Genomic DNA, 22705 nt, shown 5'->3' with positions numbered 1-22705 from the left:
GTCTTTTGACAAGTAGTCACATTAATGTGACAGCCATGTAATTAACAAGTGTGAAACAAGGCAAATTTGAGAGAAAAAATCGCATCAATGAGGACTGAACAACGAACCCTTGGTTTGATAGCGTGTGTACTGGAGGCTTTTGACAAGTAGTCACATTAATGTGACAACCATGTAATTAACAAGTGTGAAACAAGGCAAATTTGAGAGAAAAAATCGCATCAATGAGGACTGAACAACGAACCCTTGGTTTGATAGCGTGTGTACTGGAGGCTTTTGACAAGTAGTCACATTAATGTGACAACCATGTAATTAACAAGTGTGAAACAAGGCAAATTTGAGAGAAAAAATCGCATCAATGAGGACTGAACCCCGTACCTTTGGTTTGGTAGCGAACGTACTTGAGGCTTTTGACAAGTAGTCACATTAATGTGACCAGCCATGTAATTAACAAGTGAGAAAAAAGGCAAATTTGAGAGAAAAAATTGCATCAATGAGGACTGAACCCCGAACCCGTGGTTTGGTAGCGTGTGTACTTGAGTCTTTTGACAAGTAGTCACATTAATGTGACAGCCATGTAATAAACAAATGTGAAACAAGGCAAATATGAGAGAAAAAATCGCATCAATGAGGACTGAACAACGAACCCTTGGTTTGATAGCGTGTGTACTGGAGGCTTTTGACAAGTAGTCACATTAATGTGACAGCCATGTAATTAACTAGTGTAAAACAAGAACCATTTTAGAGAACACATAGCATCAATGAGGACTGAACCCAGAACCTTTGCTTTGGTAGCTTATGTACTTGAGGCTTTTGACAAGTAGTCACATTAATGTGACAGCCATGTAATTAACAAGTGTGAAACAAGGCAAATTTGAGAGATAATATCGCATCAATGAGGACTGAACCCCGAACCTTTGGTTTGGTAGTGTATGAATTTGAGGCTTTTGACAAGTAGTCACATTAATGTGACAGCCTCGTAATTAACAAGTGTGAAACAAGGCAAATTGGAGAGAAAAAATTGCATCAGTCAGGACTGAACCCCGAACCTTTAGATAGGCAGCGTATGTACTTCAGTCTTTTGAGAAGTAGTCACATTAATGTGACAGCCTTGTAATTAACAAGTGTGAAACAGGGCAAATTAGAGAGAAAAATCGCATCAATGTGGACTGAACCCCGAACATTTGGATTGGCAGCATATGTACTTCAGTCTTTCGACAAGTCGCCACATTAATGTGACAGCCATGTTATTGACAAGTGTGAAACAGGGCAAATTTGTGAAAAAAAATCGCATCAGTGAGGACAGTGCCCCAATCTTGGGTTTGGTAACATATGCACTTGGGTTCATTTGACAAGTAGTCGAATTAATGTGTTAGCCATATAATTAACATGTGTGAAAAAAGGCAAATTTGAGAGAAACAATTGCATCAATGAGGACTGAACCCCAAACCTTTCGTTTGGTAGCACATGTGCTTAAGTGTTTTGACAAGTGGCCACATTAATGTGACAGCCATGTAATTAACATGTGCGAGACAATGCAAATTTGAGACAAAGAATCGCATCAATGAGGACTGAACTCCTAACGTTGGTTTGGTAGGATATGTACTTGAGGCTCTTGACAAGTAGTCACATAAATGTGACAGCCATGTAGTTAACAAGTGTGACACAACGCAAATTAGAGAGAGAAAATCGCATCAATGAGGACTGAACCCCAAACCTTTGGTTTGGTAGCGTATGTACTTGATTCTTTTCACAAGTAGTCACATTAATGTGACAGCCATGTAGTTAACATGTGTGAAACAATGCAAATTTGAGAGAAGAAATTGCATTAATGAGGACTCAACCCCAAACAGTTGTTTTGGTAGTCACGTTAATGTGACAGCCATGTAATTAATAAGTGTGAAACAAGGCAAATTTGAGAGAAAAAATCGCATCAATGACTACTGAACCCCGAACCTTTTCTTGGTAGGATGTGTACTTGAGGCTTTTGACAAGTAGTCACATTAATGTGACAGCCATGTCATTAACAAGTGTGAAACAAGGGAAAATTGAGAGAAAAAATCGCATCAATCAGGAGTGAACCCCGAAGCTATGGATTGGCAGCGTATGTACTTCTGTCTTTTTACTAGTAGTCACATTAATGTGACAGCCTCGTAATTAAGAAGTGTGAAACAAGGCAAATTTGAGAGAAAAATTGCATGAATGGGGACTGAACCCCGAACCTATAGTTTGGCAGCTTATGTCCTTCAGTCTTTTGCCAAGTAGTCACATTAATGTGGCAACCATCTAATTAACAAGTGTGAAACAACGCAAATTTGAGAGAAAATATCGCATCAATGAGAATTTAACCGTGAAGCCTTGGTTTGGTAGTGTATGTACTTGAAGCTTTTGCCAAGTAGTCACATTAATGTGACAGCCATATAATTAACAAGTGTGAAACAAGGCAAATTTGAGAGAAAAAATCGCATCAATCAGGACTGAACCCAGAACCTTTGGTTTGGCAGCATATGTAATTCAGCCTTTTGATAAGTAGTCAGATTAATGTGACAGCCATTTAACAAAAAAGTGTGAAACAAGGCAAAGTTGAGAGAAATAATCGCATCTATCAGAACTGACGCCCGAACCTTTGGAATGGCAGAATATGTACTTCACTCTTTTGACAAGGAGTCACATTAATGTGACAGCCATGTAATTAACAATTGTGAAACAAGGCAAAGTTGAGAGAAAAAATCGCATCAATGAGGACTGAACCCGAGCCTTTGGATTGGCAGCATATGTACTTCAGTCTTTTTGACAGGTAGTCACATTAATGTGACAGCCATGTAATTAACATGTGTGAAAGAAGGCAAATTTGAGGGAAAAAATCGCATTAATCAGGACCGAACCGGAACCTTTGGTTTGGTAGAGTATGTACTTGAGGCTATTAACAAGTAGACCCATTAATGTGACAGCCATGTAATTAACAAGTGTGAAACAAAGCTAATTTGAGAGACAAAATCGCATCAGTGAGGACTGGACCCCGAACCTTTGGTTTGGTAGCGTACTCAATTGAGGCTTTTGACAAGTAGTCACATTAATGTGACAGCCATGTAATTAACAAGTGTGAAACAAGGCAAATTTGAGAGAAAAAATCGCATCAATGAGGACTGAACACCGAACCTTTGGATAGGCAACATATGTACTTCAGTCTTTTGACAAGTAGTCACGTTAATGTGACAGCCCTGTAATTAAAAATTGTGAAACAAGGCAAAGTTGAGAGAAAAAATCGCAACAATCAGAACTGACCCCCGAACCTTTGAAATGGCAGCATATGATTTCAGTCTTTTGACAAATAGTCACATTAATGTGACAGCCATGTAATTAACAATTGTGAAACAAGGCAAATTTGAGAGATAAAATCGCATCAATGAGGTTTGAACCCCGAGCCTTAGGATTGGCAGCATATGTAGTCAGTCTTTTTGACAGGTAGTCATATTAATGTGACAGCCATGTAATTAACAAGTGTGAAACAAGGCAAATTTGAGAGAAAAAATTGCATTAATGAGGACTGAACCCCAAACATTTGTTTTGGTAGTCACGTTAATGTGACAGCCATGTAATTAATAAGTGTGAAACAAGGCAAATTTGAGAGAAAAAATCGCATCAATGACTACTGAACCCCGAACCTTTTTTTGGTAGGATGTGTACTTGAGGCTTTTGACAAGTAGTCACATTAATGTGACAGCCATGTCATTAACAAGTGTGAAACAAGGGAAAATTGAGAGAAAAAATCGCATCAATCAGGAGTGAACCCCGAACCTATGGATTGGCAGCGTATGTACTTCTGTCTTTTTACTAGTAGTCACATTAATGTGACAGCTATGTAATTAAGAAGTGTGAAACAAGGCAAATTTGAGAGAAAAATTGCATAAATGGGGACTGAACCCCGAACCTATAGTTTGGCAGCTTATGTCCTTCAGTCTTTTGCCAAGTAGTCACATTAATGTGGCAACCATCTAATTAACAAGTGTGAAACAACGCAAATTTGAGAGAAAATATCGCTTCAATGAGGATTGAACCGTGAAGCCTTGGTTTGGTAGTGTATGTACTTGAAGCTTTTGCCAAGTAGTCACATTAATGTGACAGCCATGTAATTAACAAGTGTGAAGCAAGGCAAATTTGAGAGAAAAAATCGCATCAATCAGGACTGAACCCCGAAGCTTTGGTTTGGCAGCATATGTAATTCAGTCTTTTGATAAGTAGTCAGATTAATGTGACAGCCATTCAACAAAAAAGTGTGAAACAAGGCAAAGTTGAGAGAAATAATCGCATCTATCAGAACTGAAGCCCGAACCTTTGGAATGGCAGAATATGTACTTCAGTCTTTTGACAAGGAGTCACATTAATGTGACAGCCATGTAATTAACAATTGTGAAACAAGGCAAAGTTGAGAGAAAAAATCGCATCAATGAGGACTGAACCCGAGCCTTTGGATTGGCAGCATATGTACTTCAGTCTTTTTGACAGGTAGTCACATTAACGTGACAGCCATGTAATTAACAAGTGTGAAAGAAGGCAAATTTGAGAGAAAAAACCGCATCAATCAGAACCGAACCGCGTACCTTTGGTTTGGTAGAATATGTATTTGAGGCTCTTGACAAATAGACACAATAATGTGACAGCCATGTAATTAACCAGTGTGAAACAAGGCAAATTGGAGAGAAAAAATCGCATCAGTGAGGAGTGAACCCCAAACCTTTGGTTTGGTAGCGTACGTACTTGAAGCTTTTGACAAGTGTTCACATTAATGTGACAGCCATGTAATTAACAAGTGTGAAACAAGACTAGTTTGAGAGAAAAAATCGCATCAATCAGAATCGAACCGCGAACCTTTGGTTTGGTAGTATATGTATTTGAGGCTCTTGACAAATTGACACATTAATGTGACAGACATGTAATTAACATGTGTGAAACAAGGCAAATTTGAGAGAAAAAATCGCATCAATCAGGACTGAACCCTGTACTTTTGGATTGGCACCATATGTACTTCAGTCTTTCGACAAGTAGTCACGTTAATGTGACAGCCATGTACTTAACAAGTATGAAACAAGACTAATTTGAGAGAAAAAATCTCATCAATGAGGACAGATCCTGAACCTTTGGTTTGGTAGCATACGTATCTCAGTCCTTAGGCAAGTAGTCACATTAATGTGACAGCCATGTAATTAACAAGTGTGAAACAAGGCAAATTTGAGAGAAAGAGTCGCATCAATGAGGTCTGAACCCCCAACCTCTGGATTGGCAGCATATGTACTTCAGTCTTTTGACATATAGTCACACTAATGTGACAGCCATGTAATTGACAAGTGTGAAACAAGGCAAATTTGAGAGAAAAAATCGCATCAATGAGGACTGATCCCGAACCTTTGGATTGGCAGCATATGTACTTCAGTCTTTTTACAAGTAGTCGCATTAATGTGACAGCCATGTAATTAACAAGTGTGAAAAAAGCAAATTTGAGAAAAAAATCGCATCAATGAAGACTGAACCCCGAACCCTTGGTTCGATAGCGTATGTACTTGAGGCTTTTGACAAGTAGTCAAATTAATGTGACAGTCATGTAATTAACAAGTGTGAAAGAAGACAAATTTGAGAGAAAAAATTGCATCAATCAGGACTGAACCCTGAACCTTTTGACTGGCCGCATATGTACCTCAGTCTTTTGACAAGTAGTCACACTAACCTGACAGCCATGTAATTAACAAGTGCGAAACAATGCAAATTTGAGAGAAAAAATCGCATCAATCAGTACTGAACCCTGAACCTTTGGAATGGCAGCATATGTACTTCAGTCTTTTGACAAGTAGAAACATTAATGTGACAGCCATGTAATTAGCAAGTGTGAAACAAGGCAAATTTGAGAGAAAAAATTGCACCAATGAGGACTGAACCCCGAACCTTTATCTTGGTAGCACATATACTTTGAGCGAAATGTCGCTTTGATCAACGTTTTCATTGTTTTTTCAATTTCCGAAGGTACATCCATCCTGTTCAGAATCCTAATACAGCTGATCAATATTTGAGAATAACTACGGATAAAGATTTACAAATAAATCTTCGCAAGCAAACCAAAATTTCCCCCCGATCTTATCAATAAGTTGTGGCCCACCGGTTGCTTTACAAACTGCAAACCCACTGTGATAATTCCGTTCCTTACTTCCCTAACTCATTATTACACCACCGCTCCTGGCCTAACTTACTAGAAGCTTATTAAATAAGGTACGCGCTGTTACAGGAGGAAAACTGAAAAAACAAAAAGACCCTATGAAATGAAGTTATACATTTTACTCACATTCGGGAGGACGACGTTTCAATTCCGCGTTCGGACATCCTGATTTAGGTTTTCCGTGATTTCCCTAAACCGCCCCAGGCTAATGCCGGGATGGTTCCTTTCAAAGGGCACGGCCGACTTCCTTCCCCGTCCTTCCCTAATGACCGATGACCTCGCTGTCTGCTCTCCTTCCCCAAAACAATCAATCAATGAAATGAAGTCGCACGTTGATTGAAGCTACATTTTACTCAGAGTGTTTCTTCGCAACCTGTTTGCCATGAAAAACCTGAAAAGTGCCATCCACGCATTGAATTATGACAAAACAGATAGTCAGGATGACACAAGGACAGGATAAAGAAGTGATTTGGAGTCTCTGTTAGAAACTGTCCCGTTCATCAGTAGACTGCAGATCCCAGAGGTCTGCTGAAAAATCGGAAATATAATAGTAACAGATTCTAGGAAATAAGTTTACAACACATTTTATCCTTGCGCTGAACCACCGATCCTGTCGCAGCAACTCAGCAACGATGTCTGCAGCAGGGGAAAGAAAGGTAATCTGCAAACCAACAGGCTTCATAACAGCCGTGTACCCAATATCGACGGTCCGCCGCAGATCAAATTGTAAGTTTTTTTCCCAGTTACTTGAAAAGTCCATAAAGGAAAACATTAAGCTGTAGCAGATTCAACCTATGAGATAAGGAAAGACGCAGCAATATTCACCAGTCCTAGTTGTAGAAAAGTTTTACCGTCAAAAATTTTTTTGACAGTTCTGCAAAGTCACAGAGTTTTTATATGTTCGTTGTGCGGTCTGACACTCCTTGATATCTTTGCCAGAATAAATTGAAATTCTCCTAGTTTTTCCTTAAATAATTAGTTAATGTCACTAAAGAATCAATCTTGTTTTCATTTAACGAAATATTCCACTTTAAAACCGATCTTCTTGACCACAATCGCCGATAAAGTTTAAAACAGAATTTTAATACACTTCACAGTATCGATTATTTTCAAAATGTCAATACGTGTCGAGTTCTCATTAATAAAACTTTTAAACTAGTTAGCTATTGAAGATCGCCACACTCCTGATAAAACTCTGCCAGAATCTCTTCAAGAAGTCTGCATTTTAATAAAATTTGCAAATTTCACACGTAAGTAATATTTACGATGTATGTCAACTGACTGTTTTAACTTCCGACTCGAAGTTTATTTAACAGTTGATAACCAATTGACATCCACTTACAAACTTTATCATTCCACATTCAACATTCAACTCCTTTTCCTTTAATAAAAAAAACATAAAACATCTATTAATAATGGTCAGCATGATGTTTCAACGGTTCCTCCAGCCGCCGGCCGTCGTCCACGATGCGATAGTGGTTAGTTCTCGTCTGGAGTCCCCACTGGCTCATCTTGCTGCCACGCTCGACATGAAAGAAAAGAAACAAAATCTTTTTAAATAATATATATATATATATATATTAACATTTCTTACCTGGTGTCGCTCAAGCGGTAAAGAAACGCGATGTTTCCTGATTACACTTTTGAAACACCACATCCTACACTATGAAAGCATGGACAGAGTGATTCTCATCTGAATATCGAGCCGTACAGAGGAACTGCTCACTGAAGAGCAAATAATAACGTCGTATTGTGTGTGGGTCTGTAAGTAGCTCATTACACAGATGCCAGAGTGGAGGGAGATCACAGTACAGAGGCAGCTGTCGTAGATATGGTGACATTCATGCATAATAGCTTAACACGAAATACAGCGAAAGCTCAGTAATATTTACAAAATTTTAAGAATACTGATCGGAAGTTAAAATATTGATGAACAGTAATATTATGTGAAATCCTGTACCAAATTTGTCTACAAATCTTTCCGTGGTAGCCTGTAGTTCGCATCATCTTGCAGGAACTTCGACAGAGCATTGTTGCTTGCATCAGATCTATCAATGGCTGTCAGTTTTGATCCAGGTGTCCATTTTAGTTTTCCGGCTAGTTCGTCTTTTTTTTTTTAGTACAGAGTTTCAAATTTTACTGAAACTCTTTTTAATGTCGTAGAAAATCGACGTAGCAGCCAAACTTTGTGGTGGTGGTGGTAAGTTCCTGTGGTACCAAACTGCTGAGGTCATCGGTGCCTTAGCTTAAACACTACTTTAACTTACCCTAAGGACAACACACACACCCATACCAGAAGCAGGACTCGAACCTCCGACGGGGGGAGCAGCACCCCTCAGACCATCAAATTCTGTCATAAACTCATAGCACTCTGGATTCTACTGATCACTCTCATGTTATCTCCTAAACATAACGATTTATATTAACTCCTAACATTCATCTTGGGTACTGTATTGTACTGTATGACATTTTAAGCGATGACACACATGGAATTTTAAACAATTTATGTAAGCTTCAGCTAGCGGTTAGAGTAAACATTGATTTCGTTGTGTGCCTATGACCAACATTGACGACATCTGAAGCAAATGAGAAGGGAGAAGAGGCATTCAGTATTTCACAGTTAATGCGCTTGGAACGAATGACGCGCAGTACAGGAAGGCTTCACTCCACGATAAAAAGCCAGTCCGTATTATCGCGAATTCCGGAACAGTAAAGTCCGAATTAGTGAAGTTTTGCCGTATACGAGTATCCAGTATAAACGAAGACTCTCGAAAAGAACAATCCATCTGTGCTGACTTTGTTGTTCGTCTGGCTAAGGACAATTGTCGGAGGATATTGAACATTTAAAAAAATACCTGACTCCAACGGTTTACAACATTTATTTAAATAACTGGTCATCAATCACAAACAGTCAGGCGTGTAGGTCTAGTGGTAAAGCATGTACCTGGTAACCGAGAGATAGCGGGATCAGATCCCTGCTGGACCACGAAAGTTTTCAGTCTTCCGATAATCTAGCCTTCACTTCTCAATGATGAGAGTAGTCGCCAGTAAAGGCACGGTTCGGATTTCATGATAAACTGTGCGCCCCCATTTCCCAGTTGTATAATAGGGGTAGATTAGAGACATGCAGTTTGCCGAAGTGGTGTCCAAGTGAAAGTCCTGCACATGGCCACTGAGCCACACGAGATTGTTATTATTACTATTATTATTATTATTATTATCATAAAGTCATTATTTAAGGAGATGACACTTAACGTGCCTCATTATGCATTATTTTCAAGGAATTCACCGGAAGATGTACTATATTATTATTTTTTTATTTATTTATATATATATTTATTTATTTATTTATTTATTTTTTGAAATGTAAGAGACGATCAGGAAGTTTCTGGTCGAGGACCGTACAGTCCAATCAGGCAAAATAGCCGTGAACATTGAGACAATCATCCCACCGAAGAATCAGGCTGAAGATACTCGTTTGGTAAAACATCGTGCCCTGCTGCCTGAAGAAGTTGGTAACTGCCTGCTGCACATCCTCATCCGACAGAAATCGTCGACCATTCAGGTCCTTTTCTAAGGGACCTAAGGCCTCATAATCACATGGAGAGAGATTAGGACTACAGGGCGTGTGCTCGAGTCTCTCCCTCTTGAGTTGGCATAACTTCTCCGTTACGACATTTATGATATGGAAAGATACGATATCACGAAGCAGGAGCACCCTTGTCGCAATTTTTCCCGAGCGTTTCGCCTCAGTTGCCTCATTCTCCGATAGACGTCAAGCAGTGTTTGTCTCTTGGCAGCCAAGAACAGGATAACAGCACGTTGCTTCTGTTTAGACGCATTTGGTAATAACATCACAATAACATGGCCACATATCACGTTCCCGCATGTACCGTACGCGAATGCCTCACTAATCCTTTACCTATACGTCGGTGCTTATATACCCGCATCGGGGTCACGCTACGTTGCATACACGATTCAGCAACACCCTCAAACGGAAATGTTTTCATCGCCCCTTATAGCACCAACCAACTTAAGTTAAATGATGAGGAAAAAGTTTGTGGTTTCCACATCGAGGAAACAGAGTCATGTGATGAAATCAGGCTCTCCTCCATCACGGGTATAGAGCCAGTCACGAGGAAGCAGAGCCACACCGCAGCCCACTCTTCGATGCCCACAGCCGTGACGTCAACCATAAAACTGGCTGACCTCAGGCAATGAAGGATGCAAAATTGGAGTTTACCGTCCATTCAACTAGGAATTCCGTTCGTGGTCGACTGCTGCAGATGACGTTGCTGAAGCTCCCACAACGCCATCAGAAAAACGCCACCTCAAAAAACCAGGAAAGATAGTCAGAAACGAAATGTTATTAATTGTGTGTAAACGGCGTAGTACGAAGAATACGTTATAACATTTGTAGGTGTTTTTGGGTTTAAAGGAGGTGAAACATATTGCAGAACGCTGCCACACGGCTGCAACAACGGTTCTAACACGACTGGGCGTCGAATCGAACTGGTAGTGGATTACAGATACGAGTACGTCTTACCAGATTCTGTATGTCTTCAGATTCTTCATTAGTCGTAGTGGCGACGAGTCTCTCGCCAACCTATCAACACAGGTTATGAATGGGTTAGAGATCTGGGGAATGTGCTGATCAGCTCTGTAGGGCAAGAGCCTAACTACAGGGATGGCCAACCGGTCGAGCGTGATCGACCGCTCGAGCGCGACTGTTAGTTGTGGCTGTCAATTTGAATAATTTATTATTAATAGGGTGACCAGAAGTCCAGATTAATCCCGAAATGTCCTCCTTTTTAGCTCTTAGTCCGGGACCGTGCGGATTTTTACAGTGTCCGGCTTTTTCGCAAAGTTGAGCGTAATACAGTTAAATTTACAATTCGTCCCGTTCTATTGCTCTTTTCTTAAATACTTTAACTATTGGCGCAGCCTTCGTGATAAGCACGCACGAAGGCTGTGTTAGTAGGTGGCACCTGGATCGTCAATGTTATCGTTGATGGACCTATAAGCGAATGCAAATATCGATTATTTAAAATTTTCGTTTCGTATCTTCGCTTTGTATTGGCTTGGCTTCCTGTAGCGCACGTGTGATTTGTGAGTGTAATTTTTAACCGAGTGAGTAACGTAAAATATTTGGCTGTGCCTAAACGAAAGTGTACATTTTCTGATGTCCTTTCCTGCAAATATCTGGCTTTCCAGAAAGGGGGAAATGAACTTGAAGCGGAATGTAAGATATGTGGAGCTGGAACGTACGTCTCAGTGGCCAATAAAAGTAAGAAATAACTCGACCGATTAACTGTCATGGTTTTATTTCATTGTTTCATACTCAGTCAATTTACACTCCTGGAAATTGAAATAAGAACACCGTGAATTCATTGTCCCAGGAAGGGGAAACTTTATTGACACATTCCTGCGGTCAGGTACATCACATGATCACACTGACAGAACCACAGGCACATAGACACAGGCAACAGAGCATGCACAATGTCGGCACTAGTACAGTGTATATCCACCTTTCGCAGCAATGCAGGCTGCTATTCTCCCATGGAGACGATCGTAGAGATGCTGGATGTAGTCCTGTGGAACGGCTTGCCATGCCATTTCCACCTGGCGCCTCAGTTGGACCAGCGTTCGTGCTGGACGTGCAGACCGCGTGAGACGACGCTTCATCCAGTCCCAAACATGCTCAATTGGGGACAGATCCGGAGATCTTGCTGGCCAGGGTAGTTGACTTACACCTTCTAGAGCACGTTGGGTGGCACGGGATACATGCGGACGTGCATTGTCCTGCTGGAACAGCAAGTTCCCTTGCCGGTCTAGAAATGGTAGAACGATGGGTTCGATGACGGTTTGGATGTACCGTGCACTATTCAGTGTCCCCTCGACGATCACCAGTGGTGTATGGCCAGTGTAGGAGATCGCTCCCCACACCATGATGCCGGGTGTTGGCCCTGTGTGCCTCGGTCGTATGCAGTCCTGATTGTGGCGCTCACCTGCACGGCGCCAAACACGCATACGACCATCATTGGCACCAAGGCAGAAGCGACTCTCATCGCTGAAGACGACACGTCTCCATTCGTCCCTCCATTCACGCCTGTCGCGACACCACTGGAAGCGGACTTCACGATGTTGGGGCGTGAGCGGAAGACGGCCTAACGGTGTGCGGGACCGTATCCCAGCTTCATGGAGACGGTTGCGAATGGTCCTCGCCGATACCCCAGGAGCAACAGTGTCCCTAATTTGCTGGGAAGTGGCGGTGCGGTCCCCTACGGCACTGCGTAGGATCCTACGGTCTTGGCGTGCATCCGTGCGTCGCTGCGGTCCGGTCCCAGGTCGACGGGCACGTGCACCTTCCGCCGACCACTGGCGACAACATCGATGTACTGTGGAGACCTCACGCCCCACGTGTTGAGCAATTCGGCGGTACGTCCACCCGGCCTCCCGCATGCCCACTATACGCCCTCGCTCAAAGTCCGTCAATTGTACATACGGTTCACGTCCACGCTGTCGCGGCATGCTACCAGTGTTAAAGACTGCGATGGAGCTCCGTATGCCACGGCAAACTGGCTGACACTGACGGCGGCGGTGCATAAATGCTGCGCAGCTAGCGCCATTCGACGGCCAACACCGCGGTTCCTGGTATGTCCGCTGTGCCGTGCGTGTGATCATTGCTTGTACAGCCCTCTCGCAGTGTCCGGAGCAAGTATGGTGGGTCTGACACACCGGTATCAATGTGTTCTTTTTTCCATTTCCAGGAGTGTATTTGTATTCGGAAGGTTAAAGTGTAGTTTACATGTCGTCAGCTGCTGCTTGAATTGTAGATGTTTGTAGTGGTGCGTCGAATGAAGGCAGATGACGGGTCTTACGTTTTTCGCTTTGTAAACAATTCCGTGTTCTTGACATAAAAAAACAATTGACGCCACACTGTCACCACAATCAATGTTTTTAATTTTTTTTATATTGCTCAGTTGCTGACCATCAGTAACAATTAACTACTAGTTTTGCCGGTAATTCCCGGCAGTCACGTGACCCGTCCAAAGCTCACGGGTGTATCCTCGTCTGCAGTTGACCCGTTTCATGTGTCCTCTTTTTTCTTCCTTTGTCCTCCTTTTTGAAGCTGTTTTTAAACAATTGCATCTGGTCAGCCTAATTATTAGTCCAGTCGATCGTGACAAGATACAGACATGTATATGCCTAATAACAATAGTCATATGTAAAAATACGTAGAACACACTGCGCAACGTAATCACTAACTGCTGTGCGCATAATCCTGTACAATTCTTCAATCGCTGTGCCGTCACGTTATTTATTTATCCTCTCTTCCACGCTGTAGCTCTCTTTTATATTTTCGGCACGTCATGTAAATAGGCGGGAAGCGTGTGGGATGCGGGGGTGGGGCTGGTGTCAATCCGTCAGTAGACGACAGGGACTGGCGGAGGTACGACGACAACGAGTACCGATGTAAAGCAGGATTACACTCTTCAGTAGAAACGCTGAACGAACTTCAAAAATGGTTCAAATGGCTCTGAGCACTATGGGACTTAACATCTGTGGTCATCAGTCCCCTAGAACGTAGAACTACTTAAACCTATCTAACCTAAGGACATCACACACATCCATGCCCGAGGCGGGATTCGAACCTGCGACCGTAGCGGTCACGCAGTTCCAGACTGAAGCGCCTAGAACCGCACGGCCACACCGGCCGGCTGAACGAACTTCAAATGAAGACAGAAATGCTTCTGAGGGTTCATCAAATAAAGTAAGATAATATTTTAAGTATTACTGTACCCGGTGGATCAAGCGAATTACCCACCCACTAAGTCAAACGAGGTGATTACAGACGGTTTTGAGATTATTTGCCGGCCGAAGTGGCCGTGCGGTTAAAGGCGCTGCAGTCTGGAACCGCAAGACCGCTACGGTCGCAGGTTCGAATCCTGCCTCGGGTATGGATGTTCGTCATGTCCTTAGGTTAGTTAGGTTTAACTAGTTCTAAGTTCTAGGGGACTAATGACCTCAGCAGTTGAGTCCCATAGTGCTCAGAGCCATTTGAACCATTTTTTTGAGATTATTTTCACCATAACTTTCACAGGTTTTGTTGGATTGCATTGTTACAGAAGCAGTGAGGTATATTTATAACGAAATCACTCCATCCAGTACATAACTTTGTAAAAACCTTCGGTATTCCATAACTTTACTCGATAATCTTGACAAACACGTACCGCAATTGTCACAATGCCGTAGGCTACTGATCTACTTGACAACAGCAGCTACAATACTTTTCCACCGGCCGCAACAATAGAAAGTTGCCGCTTCATAATACTGCGTGAACTTTCAACAGTGATACTTTTCGTCAGATAATTACGTAAGCAAACAATCGGGCCAACGTACAAGTCGCAGAACGCGGGAAACAGTCTCGTGCTTAACATAAGCAGCGCGCAGAGGCGACTGTTAGCGACAATTCGTTGCTATGCAGCGGGAAAGAGAAGATAAACCACACTGTCCGAAATTCCTCCGGTGTCCGAAGTCATCCCGCTTGACCAAAAGCGTAAATAAATAAAAACTTCGAAATAATATTCACTCGCTAACTTTTTGCCATCATTAAGAAAATAAATTTAATGCATATTTATGTTGGGTATCTCTACTTTTATTACTATACGAATTATGTTACTGACATTTTAATTTCATATTTGTAGATCCTTAGCGAAGGTGCTCCAAGAAAATCAAAAACTTATCACTTTCACGAAGAATAGGAACTAGACTACTTCTTTGTTATGTTTAAGGAAAGCTGTTGCTGCTTAATATGCAAAACATCCGTGGCAACGCCGAAAAAAGGAAATTTAGAGGTAAATTTAACACAATTCATAGTAAATATCAGACAGCTTTACCACCTAACAGCGAAATAAGAAAAAGTAAATTGTAAGCATTGAAATCGTAAGTAACACTCCAAGAAAACATGTTTTGTAGGCCTATTGAGCAAAGTAGGGCTGCAATTGAAGCTTCTTTCCAAGTAAGTTACAGAATTGCACTAAAGTGCAAACCGTATTCACACGGAGAATACCTCAAGGAAATTTTCGAAGAATTCTTAGATTCGCTGTTCGTGAATTTCAAAAATAAAAATGAAATTAGAAGAGTTATTCATGGCTCACAGCTATCTCGAAATAAGGTGATGCGCCGGATCGAAACGATGAGTGAAATCACAAACGAGCAACCACAAAGAGATGTCCGCTGCGTTGCTTTTTCGCTATAACTTGACCAGTCAACAGATATCACTGATACCGCATAATTACTTATTTTTATTCGGATGGTCTTTGAACATTTGTCGACGAAAGAAGAACTGCTAAGAATGATTTCCTTAAAAGGGAGAACCTGTGACCTTGATTTACTTATGTAATTCAAAACATGTATTAGCAAGATTAAGCTACCTTTGTACAAACTCGTATCAGTGGCAACTGATGGGTCTCCTGCAATGACAGGTATTTCTAATGGTTTTACCGCTCTTTGTCACTCAAACGAAGACCTCCCAGACTTCTTTAGCTACCACTGCATAACTCATCAACAACTACTGGCTAGTAAGAGAAGAAACACAAAACATGTAATGGAATTTTTGGCTCAAAATTTTAAATTCCTTAAAAGGAAAATCTCTGCAAAGGCTGCTCTTTAAAGAGTCGCAGCAATTAGACGAGGAGAAATCAGATTTGACATTGCACACTGACGTGAGGTGGCTGAGTCGAAGCAAGTTTTTGCAAACTTTCGAGATCTATTGGACGAAATAATAAAATTTCTTGAAGAGAGAGGTGACGATTATCAGCAACAGCGTGATTTTGACTGGCAATGTGATGTAGCACTTTTAGCAGGTTTTACCGAAAATCTGAGCACGTTAAATCTGGAATTACAAGGCAAGAATAAACAGCAGCAGAAATGATGATTTCTATTGCATCACCCAAAGTCAAACAGCACCTATGATAGGTGACATCGAGAAGAAAAAATTCCTACAATTTGTAAACATCAATATCCCACCTACGATTTTGTTCCTGGCGAGTACACGGCAGAAATTAAGGCAGTGGTATCAGACTTCGAAATTCTCCTAAGAGACTTGAAAAAAATTGAGAATCTGACGGAATTCATTAGTTATCCGTTTAATAATTCCATTGATCATAGCGACGTCTATGAAACGGCTAAAAATGCAGATATATTTCAAATTGAACACATGATACTGCAAAACGAAATTATTACTCCGCTCTGCGTTACATCTAAATAAATGCGAGATCATCCTTTGGTCCAGATTTCTGGGCATTGGTTTCCAAAGATAAATACCCAAATTTGAAGAAATGTGTTGAACAACTGCATTCGTGTTTTGGTAAACCGTATTTACGTGAAACAGCATTTTCTTACTTAAAACAAACAAACAGTGAACACTGTTCTCGACTGACAGGCGCTCATACGTTGGCTTCTTTAAGGTTGGCGATTTCCATATACAAATCTGACTTTGCTAATCTAGCGAGAGATGCTCAGACGCAATTCTCACACTACTGTAGTTAGTTTTTTGTTTTCCCTCTTAATAAAATAAAAAATACTACATAATTGCGTACTGAACTATGCTGTTTCATTTAAAATTTCAAGAAGTGTGTAAGTGATAAATCGCACAGCGTTTCGTCAGTAGATCATGGGTATAATCATTTCGGCCACCCCTGGCCTAACACTTTCTGTGTCGAGGTAGGTCAACAAAGTATGAGCAACAATAGGTCTTGCGTTATTTTATCGAAAGATAACTTCATGAAGAACTCAGACATAGGGCACAGCCTCCGGCCTTAAAACGTAAGAAATGTATCGGCTGCCCTCGAAATTGCCAGCTATTGTGAACCAGAAGTGAACTTTTTGTGTACCAAATGGCGTCCTAAACCATCAAACAATGTGTTGCCCCCCATGGCGATGACGAATGCCTATCTGGCGACTTCGTTGTAGCCGGAGCCAACAAACACGGACACTCCATCGTGATGCTGCAGCAGAATGCGAGCTCATCTGAAAGGACGACATCTGTGTTCAGTGTTGTCGGTGTACGCTCCAAGGGAAGCCGCAACAAAGGTTGCGGTGTACGCTCCAAGGGAAGCCGCAACAAAGGTTGCCGTGCTGACAGGCTGTAGTGCTCCGAACGTCCTCTCACTGTCAAGAGGATACATGTCTCGCTCCAAACACGCTCATTTTCTGACTCAAGATACATCCGTACTTTTCATCTGAGTGGACAGTATATGTGTCCTCTCAGGAGCTAGACGCGAGGGGCAATTGAGACCCTGCACGACCTTGAGCATGTCGCTTCTGAAGCCATCCACGACGAGTTCAGTAGAGGGAGATCTCGTACTCTGATTGGGGTAGTACGATCAAGGAAACCAGCAGTATCCTTTTTTGGCAGCCATCCCGGTATGCCGGCCGCGGTGGCCGTGCGGTTCTAGCGCTGCAGTCCGGAACCGCGGGGCTGCTACGGTCGCAGGTTCGAATCCTGCCTCGGGCATGGATGTGTGTGATGTCCTTAGGTTAGTTAGATTTAAGTAGTTCTAAGTTCAAGGGGACTGATGACCTAAGATGTTAAGTCCCATAGTGCTCAGAGCCATCCCGGTATTTGCCGTAGTAGGGATAAGAAAAGCATGGAGAACCTAAATCTTGATGCCCAGACAGAGATGTGATCGAATCCACTGTATCCACTACCTTCCTTCCAAACGCCTGGAAATCTGTTCTTAAAATCCAGTAAAATTATGGAGAGAATTTCACTAATCGTAAGAAGCGGAAACAGGCATTAGGCGCTTTGTGTTCGGCCAAAAATAGCATCTCCCACTGTTAGTGTGAATGGAAGACATTCCAGCAACTTCTCATTACACGTTCACATCAGGAAGCACAGTTCGATAGCGTATGTTTGTGCAGTGGTGCTCGGGTCGGAAGCAGCCACTTCGAGTTGGTGTCGCCAGATTAACTATTTTGCCGCGCTGGATTAGCCAAGCGGTCTGGGGCGCTGTAGTCATGGACTGTGCGGCTGGTCTCGGCGGAGGTTCGAGTCCTTCCTCGGGCATGGGTGTGTGTGTTTGTCCTTAGGATTATTTAGGTGAAGTAATGTGTAAGCTTAGGGACTGATGGCCATAGCAGTTAAGTCCCATAAGATTTCACACACATTTGAACATTTTTGCAACTATTTCCGTGGGTGTGGCACAATTTTTAGGGATGTCACAATCCGTCCCACGTAAGCTTTACGCGAGACACCAAATATTGCGACTTTTGGGGTCTGTTAATAATCCGAAATATCTATTCACTGAAAGAACGGTAGATTACATGAAATTTACAAAATGACTTCCTGAACTCTTCGATAGCGCTAATCGAAGAAGAATACTGTGCGCCAGGAGGGTGCGAAACGCCGATGAAGTAAAGGGATGAAATTACAATGAAATCCAGAGCATTAGCTGCTTACAGGCGTTGATAAAGAGCAACGGGGACCGTTGAAAATGTGTGCCTCGACCGGGGCTTGAACCCGGGATCTCCTGCTTACATGGCAGCCGCTCTATACGTCTGAGTCGCCGAGGACACAGAGGGTAGTGCTATTGCTGGGCCTTATCTCTGGCACGCTCCCCATGAGACCCACATTTCCAACTTACTGTCCACACACTACATTTGTAGTGCCCCTGCCCTCTATATTCATTACTCACGGCAGTCAATCTACCGATTCCCGTAAGAGGTTGAGCAATCTGAGTGCATTCGCAATGAAGAAGATCATTGGCCGGTAAACCTTATACACTATGTGATCAAACGTGTCTGGACACCTGGCTGAAAATGACTTACAAATTCGTGGCGCCCTCCATCGGCAATGCTGGAATTCAATATGCTGTTGGCCCGCCCTTAGCCTTGATGACAGCTTTCAGTCGCAAGCATACGTTCAATCAGATGGTGGAAGGGTTCTTGGGGAATGGCAGCCCATTCTTCACGGAGTGCTGTACTCAGGAGAGGTATCGATGTCGGTTGGTGAGGCCTGGCACGAAGTCGGCGTTCCAAAACATCCCAAAGGTGCTCTATAGGATTCAGATCACGACTCTGTGCCGACCAGTCCATTATAGGGATGTTATTGCTGTGTAACCACTCCGCCACAGGCAGGCCATTATGAACAAGTGTTCGATCGTGTTGAAAGATGCAATCGCCATCCCCGCATTGCTCTTCAATAGTGGGAAGTAAGAGGGTGCTTAATACATCAGTGTGGGCCTATGCTGTGATGGTGCCACGCAAAACAACAAGGGGTGCAAGTCCTTTCCATGAAATACACGACCACACCATAGCACCACCGCCTCCGACATTTACTGTTGGCACTACACACGCTGGCAGATTACGTTAACCTGGCATTCGGCATACCCACACCCTGCCATTGAATCGCCACATTGTGTACTTTGATTCGTCACTCCACACAACGTTTTTCCACTGTTCAATCGTCAAATGTTTACTCTCCTTACACCAAGCGAGGAGTCGTTTGGCATTTACCGGCGTGATATGTGGCTTGCGAGCAACCGCTCGACCATGAAATCCAAGTTTTCTCACCTCACCCCCCCCCCCCCAACTTTCATAGTACTTGGAGTGGATCCTGATGCAGTTTGGAATTCCTGTGTGAAGGTCTGGATAGATGTCTGCCTGTTACACATTACTACCCTCTTCAAATGTCAGCGGTCTCTATCAGTCAACAGACGAGGTCGGCCTGTACGCTTTTGTGCTGTACGTGTCCCTTCACGTTTTCACTTCACTATCACATCGGAAACAGTGACCTAGGGATGTTTAGGAGTGTGGAAATCTCGCGTACAGACGAATGACACAAGTAACGCCCATTCACCTGGCCACGCCCGAAGTTCGTGAATTCCGCGGAGCGCCCCATTCTGCTCTCTCACGATGTCTAATGACTACTGAGGTCGCTGATTGGAGTACCTGCCAGTAGGTGGAACCACACTGCACATAACATATACAAACGTATTCTTTTTTGGGTGTGTCCGGATACTTTTGATCACATAGTGTATATATGAATCTTACAACTCTCGAAGAATGAAATTACAATGAAATCCAGACCATTAGCTGCTTACAGGCCTTGATAAATATCAACGGGGATAGTTGAAAACTGTTTCACAGAAGTAAAGGGAGGCCTCAGGGTAAGTCGGAACCGTACGTTTCGAAAACGCTCAGTTACTTGGCTACCATGTTGTATTAGTACGGTAATCCCTGTGTTTCCCCAACAGTATTTCCAATTCTGCTTACCTCTCGCCCAGTGACTGGATGCGACTTATGTTAAGAGGATCTGCCACCACAAAATCAAAATTTTTGAAATCTGTGTTTTGAACACAAGAAATTTCTTCCTGAGTCTGCTATGGAAGCCACCAGGCGAATTTATAGGAATCTAACTCATCCAGACCTCCTTCGAAAGTGTCTGCACAGTCTGAATGAGTTTTTCAATAACATTATCTGGACACGAGTGCCCAAAAATGTCTTTCTTGTTTAAACACAGTGAAACAAGGAGTCAGTGTTGCTGTATTAACATTTACTGATTGAAACATGGGGAGAATAAGAGTTCTAGCACAACTTAAGATCAGTCGAGGCTGTCATACTGCAAAGGGGTTGAAATTATTAGACATGTCGAGATTTACTGAGGCACAGCGTGCACACGAGTTCACCACCAAAGAAGCAAGGTCAACCAAAAGGCTGAAGCTTTCAGAGAATGCTGAATATGCTGCTGGATGCTTTTGAACCACAATTTAAAAATATAAGTGATTTTTTTATCATGTTACACTTAAAATCCATTTTTTAAATTATTATTTTTAATACTTTATGTACCTATACATCAAAAACTATTTGTGATAGCTGAACGAAACTGTGTGTTCTGTTTTCGTATAACATACAATACATTCTGAAGCACAATGGTGGAAGTCATATGAATGGATATGAATCTAGAGGCACACATGTACAAATACTCTTAATAAAAAGCTGCATAATTTAAAAACATTAGGCCTACATCTCTCGTTTTGTGGCATCTTATCTATTAATTCTACTTTAGTGCACATAAATAAAATGGATAAGTTATCTGTAATATTTTAGATTTTTATCTTAATTTGTTCCACAAATAAAGGTACGTAAACGTAGCTTATTTAACATTGACCGCATAGGCCCTTAAGTAATAAGCTGGCTTTTTTTACAGTGGTCGTCGTATTGCACTTCTCAACTTCCATAGTTTTCTATCTGTCCAGTCTTCTTCCTAAAGGCCTCGCGAATTCATCGTATCTTTAAAGTCTTCCATCCATCTTCTAGGTGGTCTTCTACATTTTCTTCGCTCAGTTAATGTCCATTCGTAGATTATTTTTGGCCATCGTTTATCGTATAATCGTATATTCATTGGAGGTGGCCGTGCCAAGTAAATATTTTGCTTGTATGGCATCGATAATAGTGGTTTTTTTCCTTCTATAATCTCTGGTATTTAGTCATTTCTGCCGTGTTCCAATCTGGGGACGCGATAACTTCTTAGCCAAAAATCCGTCTCATGGAACACCAACTTATTTTTCTCCTGTTTACTATCTCCCATATTTCAGCGCCATATGTGGCGGTACTCTCTACGACTGAGTTGCGCAGCATGACCTTCGTTCCCTCATTAAGTTTGTCACTCCATACCAAAGAGTTAAGCTGACAAATTACTCTTTTTCCTAGCCCAATTTCATTTGTGATGCCTTCTATGCTTCTTCCATTTGTTGTAAAAATGATGCCGATGTACTCATATGTATACCTATCTTCGCGAGACGGTCAGTTTTGTATTTCCTTTCCATAGAGATCACCGCCGCTCGTGTCCGCCCAGTTGTTCGTTTCGTGCTTTTGTTTTTAGTGAGAAACAAAACCCCTGAGGCAGGTGACTTGTAGTTGTCTGCACAACGCCTGTCGATGTTCTCACTTCGTTCAGTCAGTGGAAATATGACTGGTAATTAATTTATAGAACACCTGTCTACATCGTAAATACAAACTATTTGAACGAAGCTCCAAGCTAGTCAGGAATATTAAGTAACTACGCTAACAAATCCAAACATCCCCGTCTTACGTTTTCAAATTTCATTAGTGTTCTTCAGAAATGCAAAGCATACAGTCTTTTATTAAGCGTATGTTTCTTCTTCTTTAACACTTTAGTTCACGGTTTTTTGTATTCAGGATGTTTTGTAGACGAACTTATGAGTCAAAGTCGAATGAAACATCCACTTTCATTTATTGCGAAAAAACCTTTTATTATCAGCCAAAAGTAGGTACTTTTGACAAACAGAACAGTACTTTTGAGTAAAGTTAAACCAGTGTACCAATTTTGCACGTAACAGGTCATATAAATCAGTTAATAATGCTTGAAAATTTACGTCCCTCATTTTTGTCCCATCTTTTAGCTCCTTATCCCGTCGGTTTTATGAACCGCCATCCCTTGTCTTCAAACTGGATGTACCAACATTTTTTCGAATA

This window comes from Schistocerca piceifrons, chromosome 4 (assembly GCF_021461385.2).
Source record: "Schistocerca piceifrons isolate TAMUIC-IGC-003096 chromosome 4, iqSchPice1.1, whole genome shotgun sequence".
Classification (NCBI taxonomy): domain Eukaryota; kingdom Metazoa; phylum Arthropoda; class Insecta; order Orthoptera; family Acrididae; genus Schistocerca; species Schistocerca piceifrons.
The sequence above is the reverse complement of the archived record's forward strand: the minus strand, read 5'-3'. Positions refer to the sequence as shown.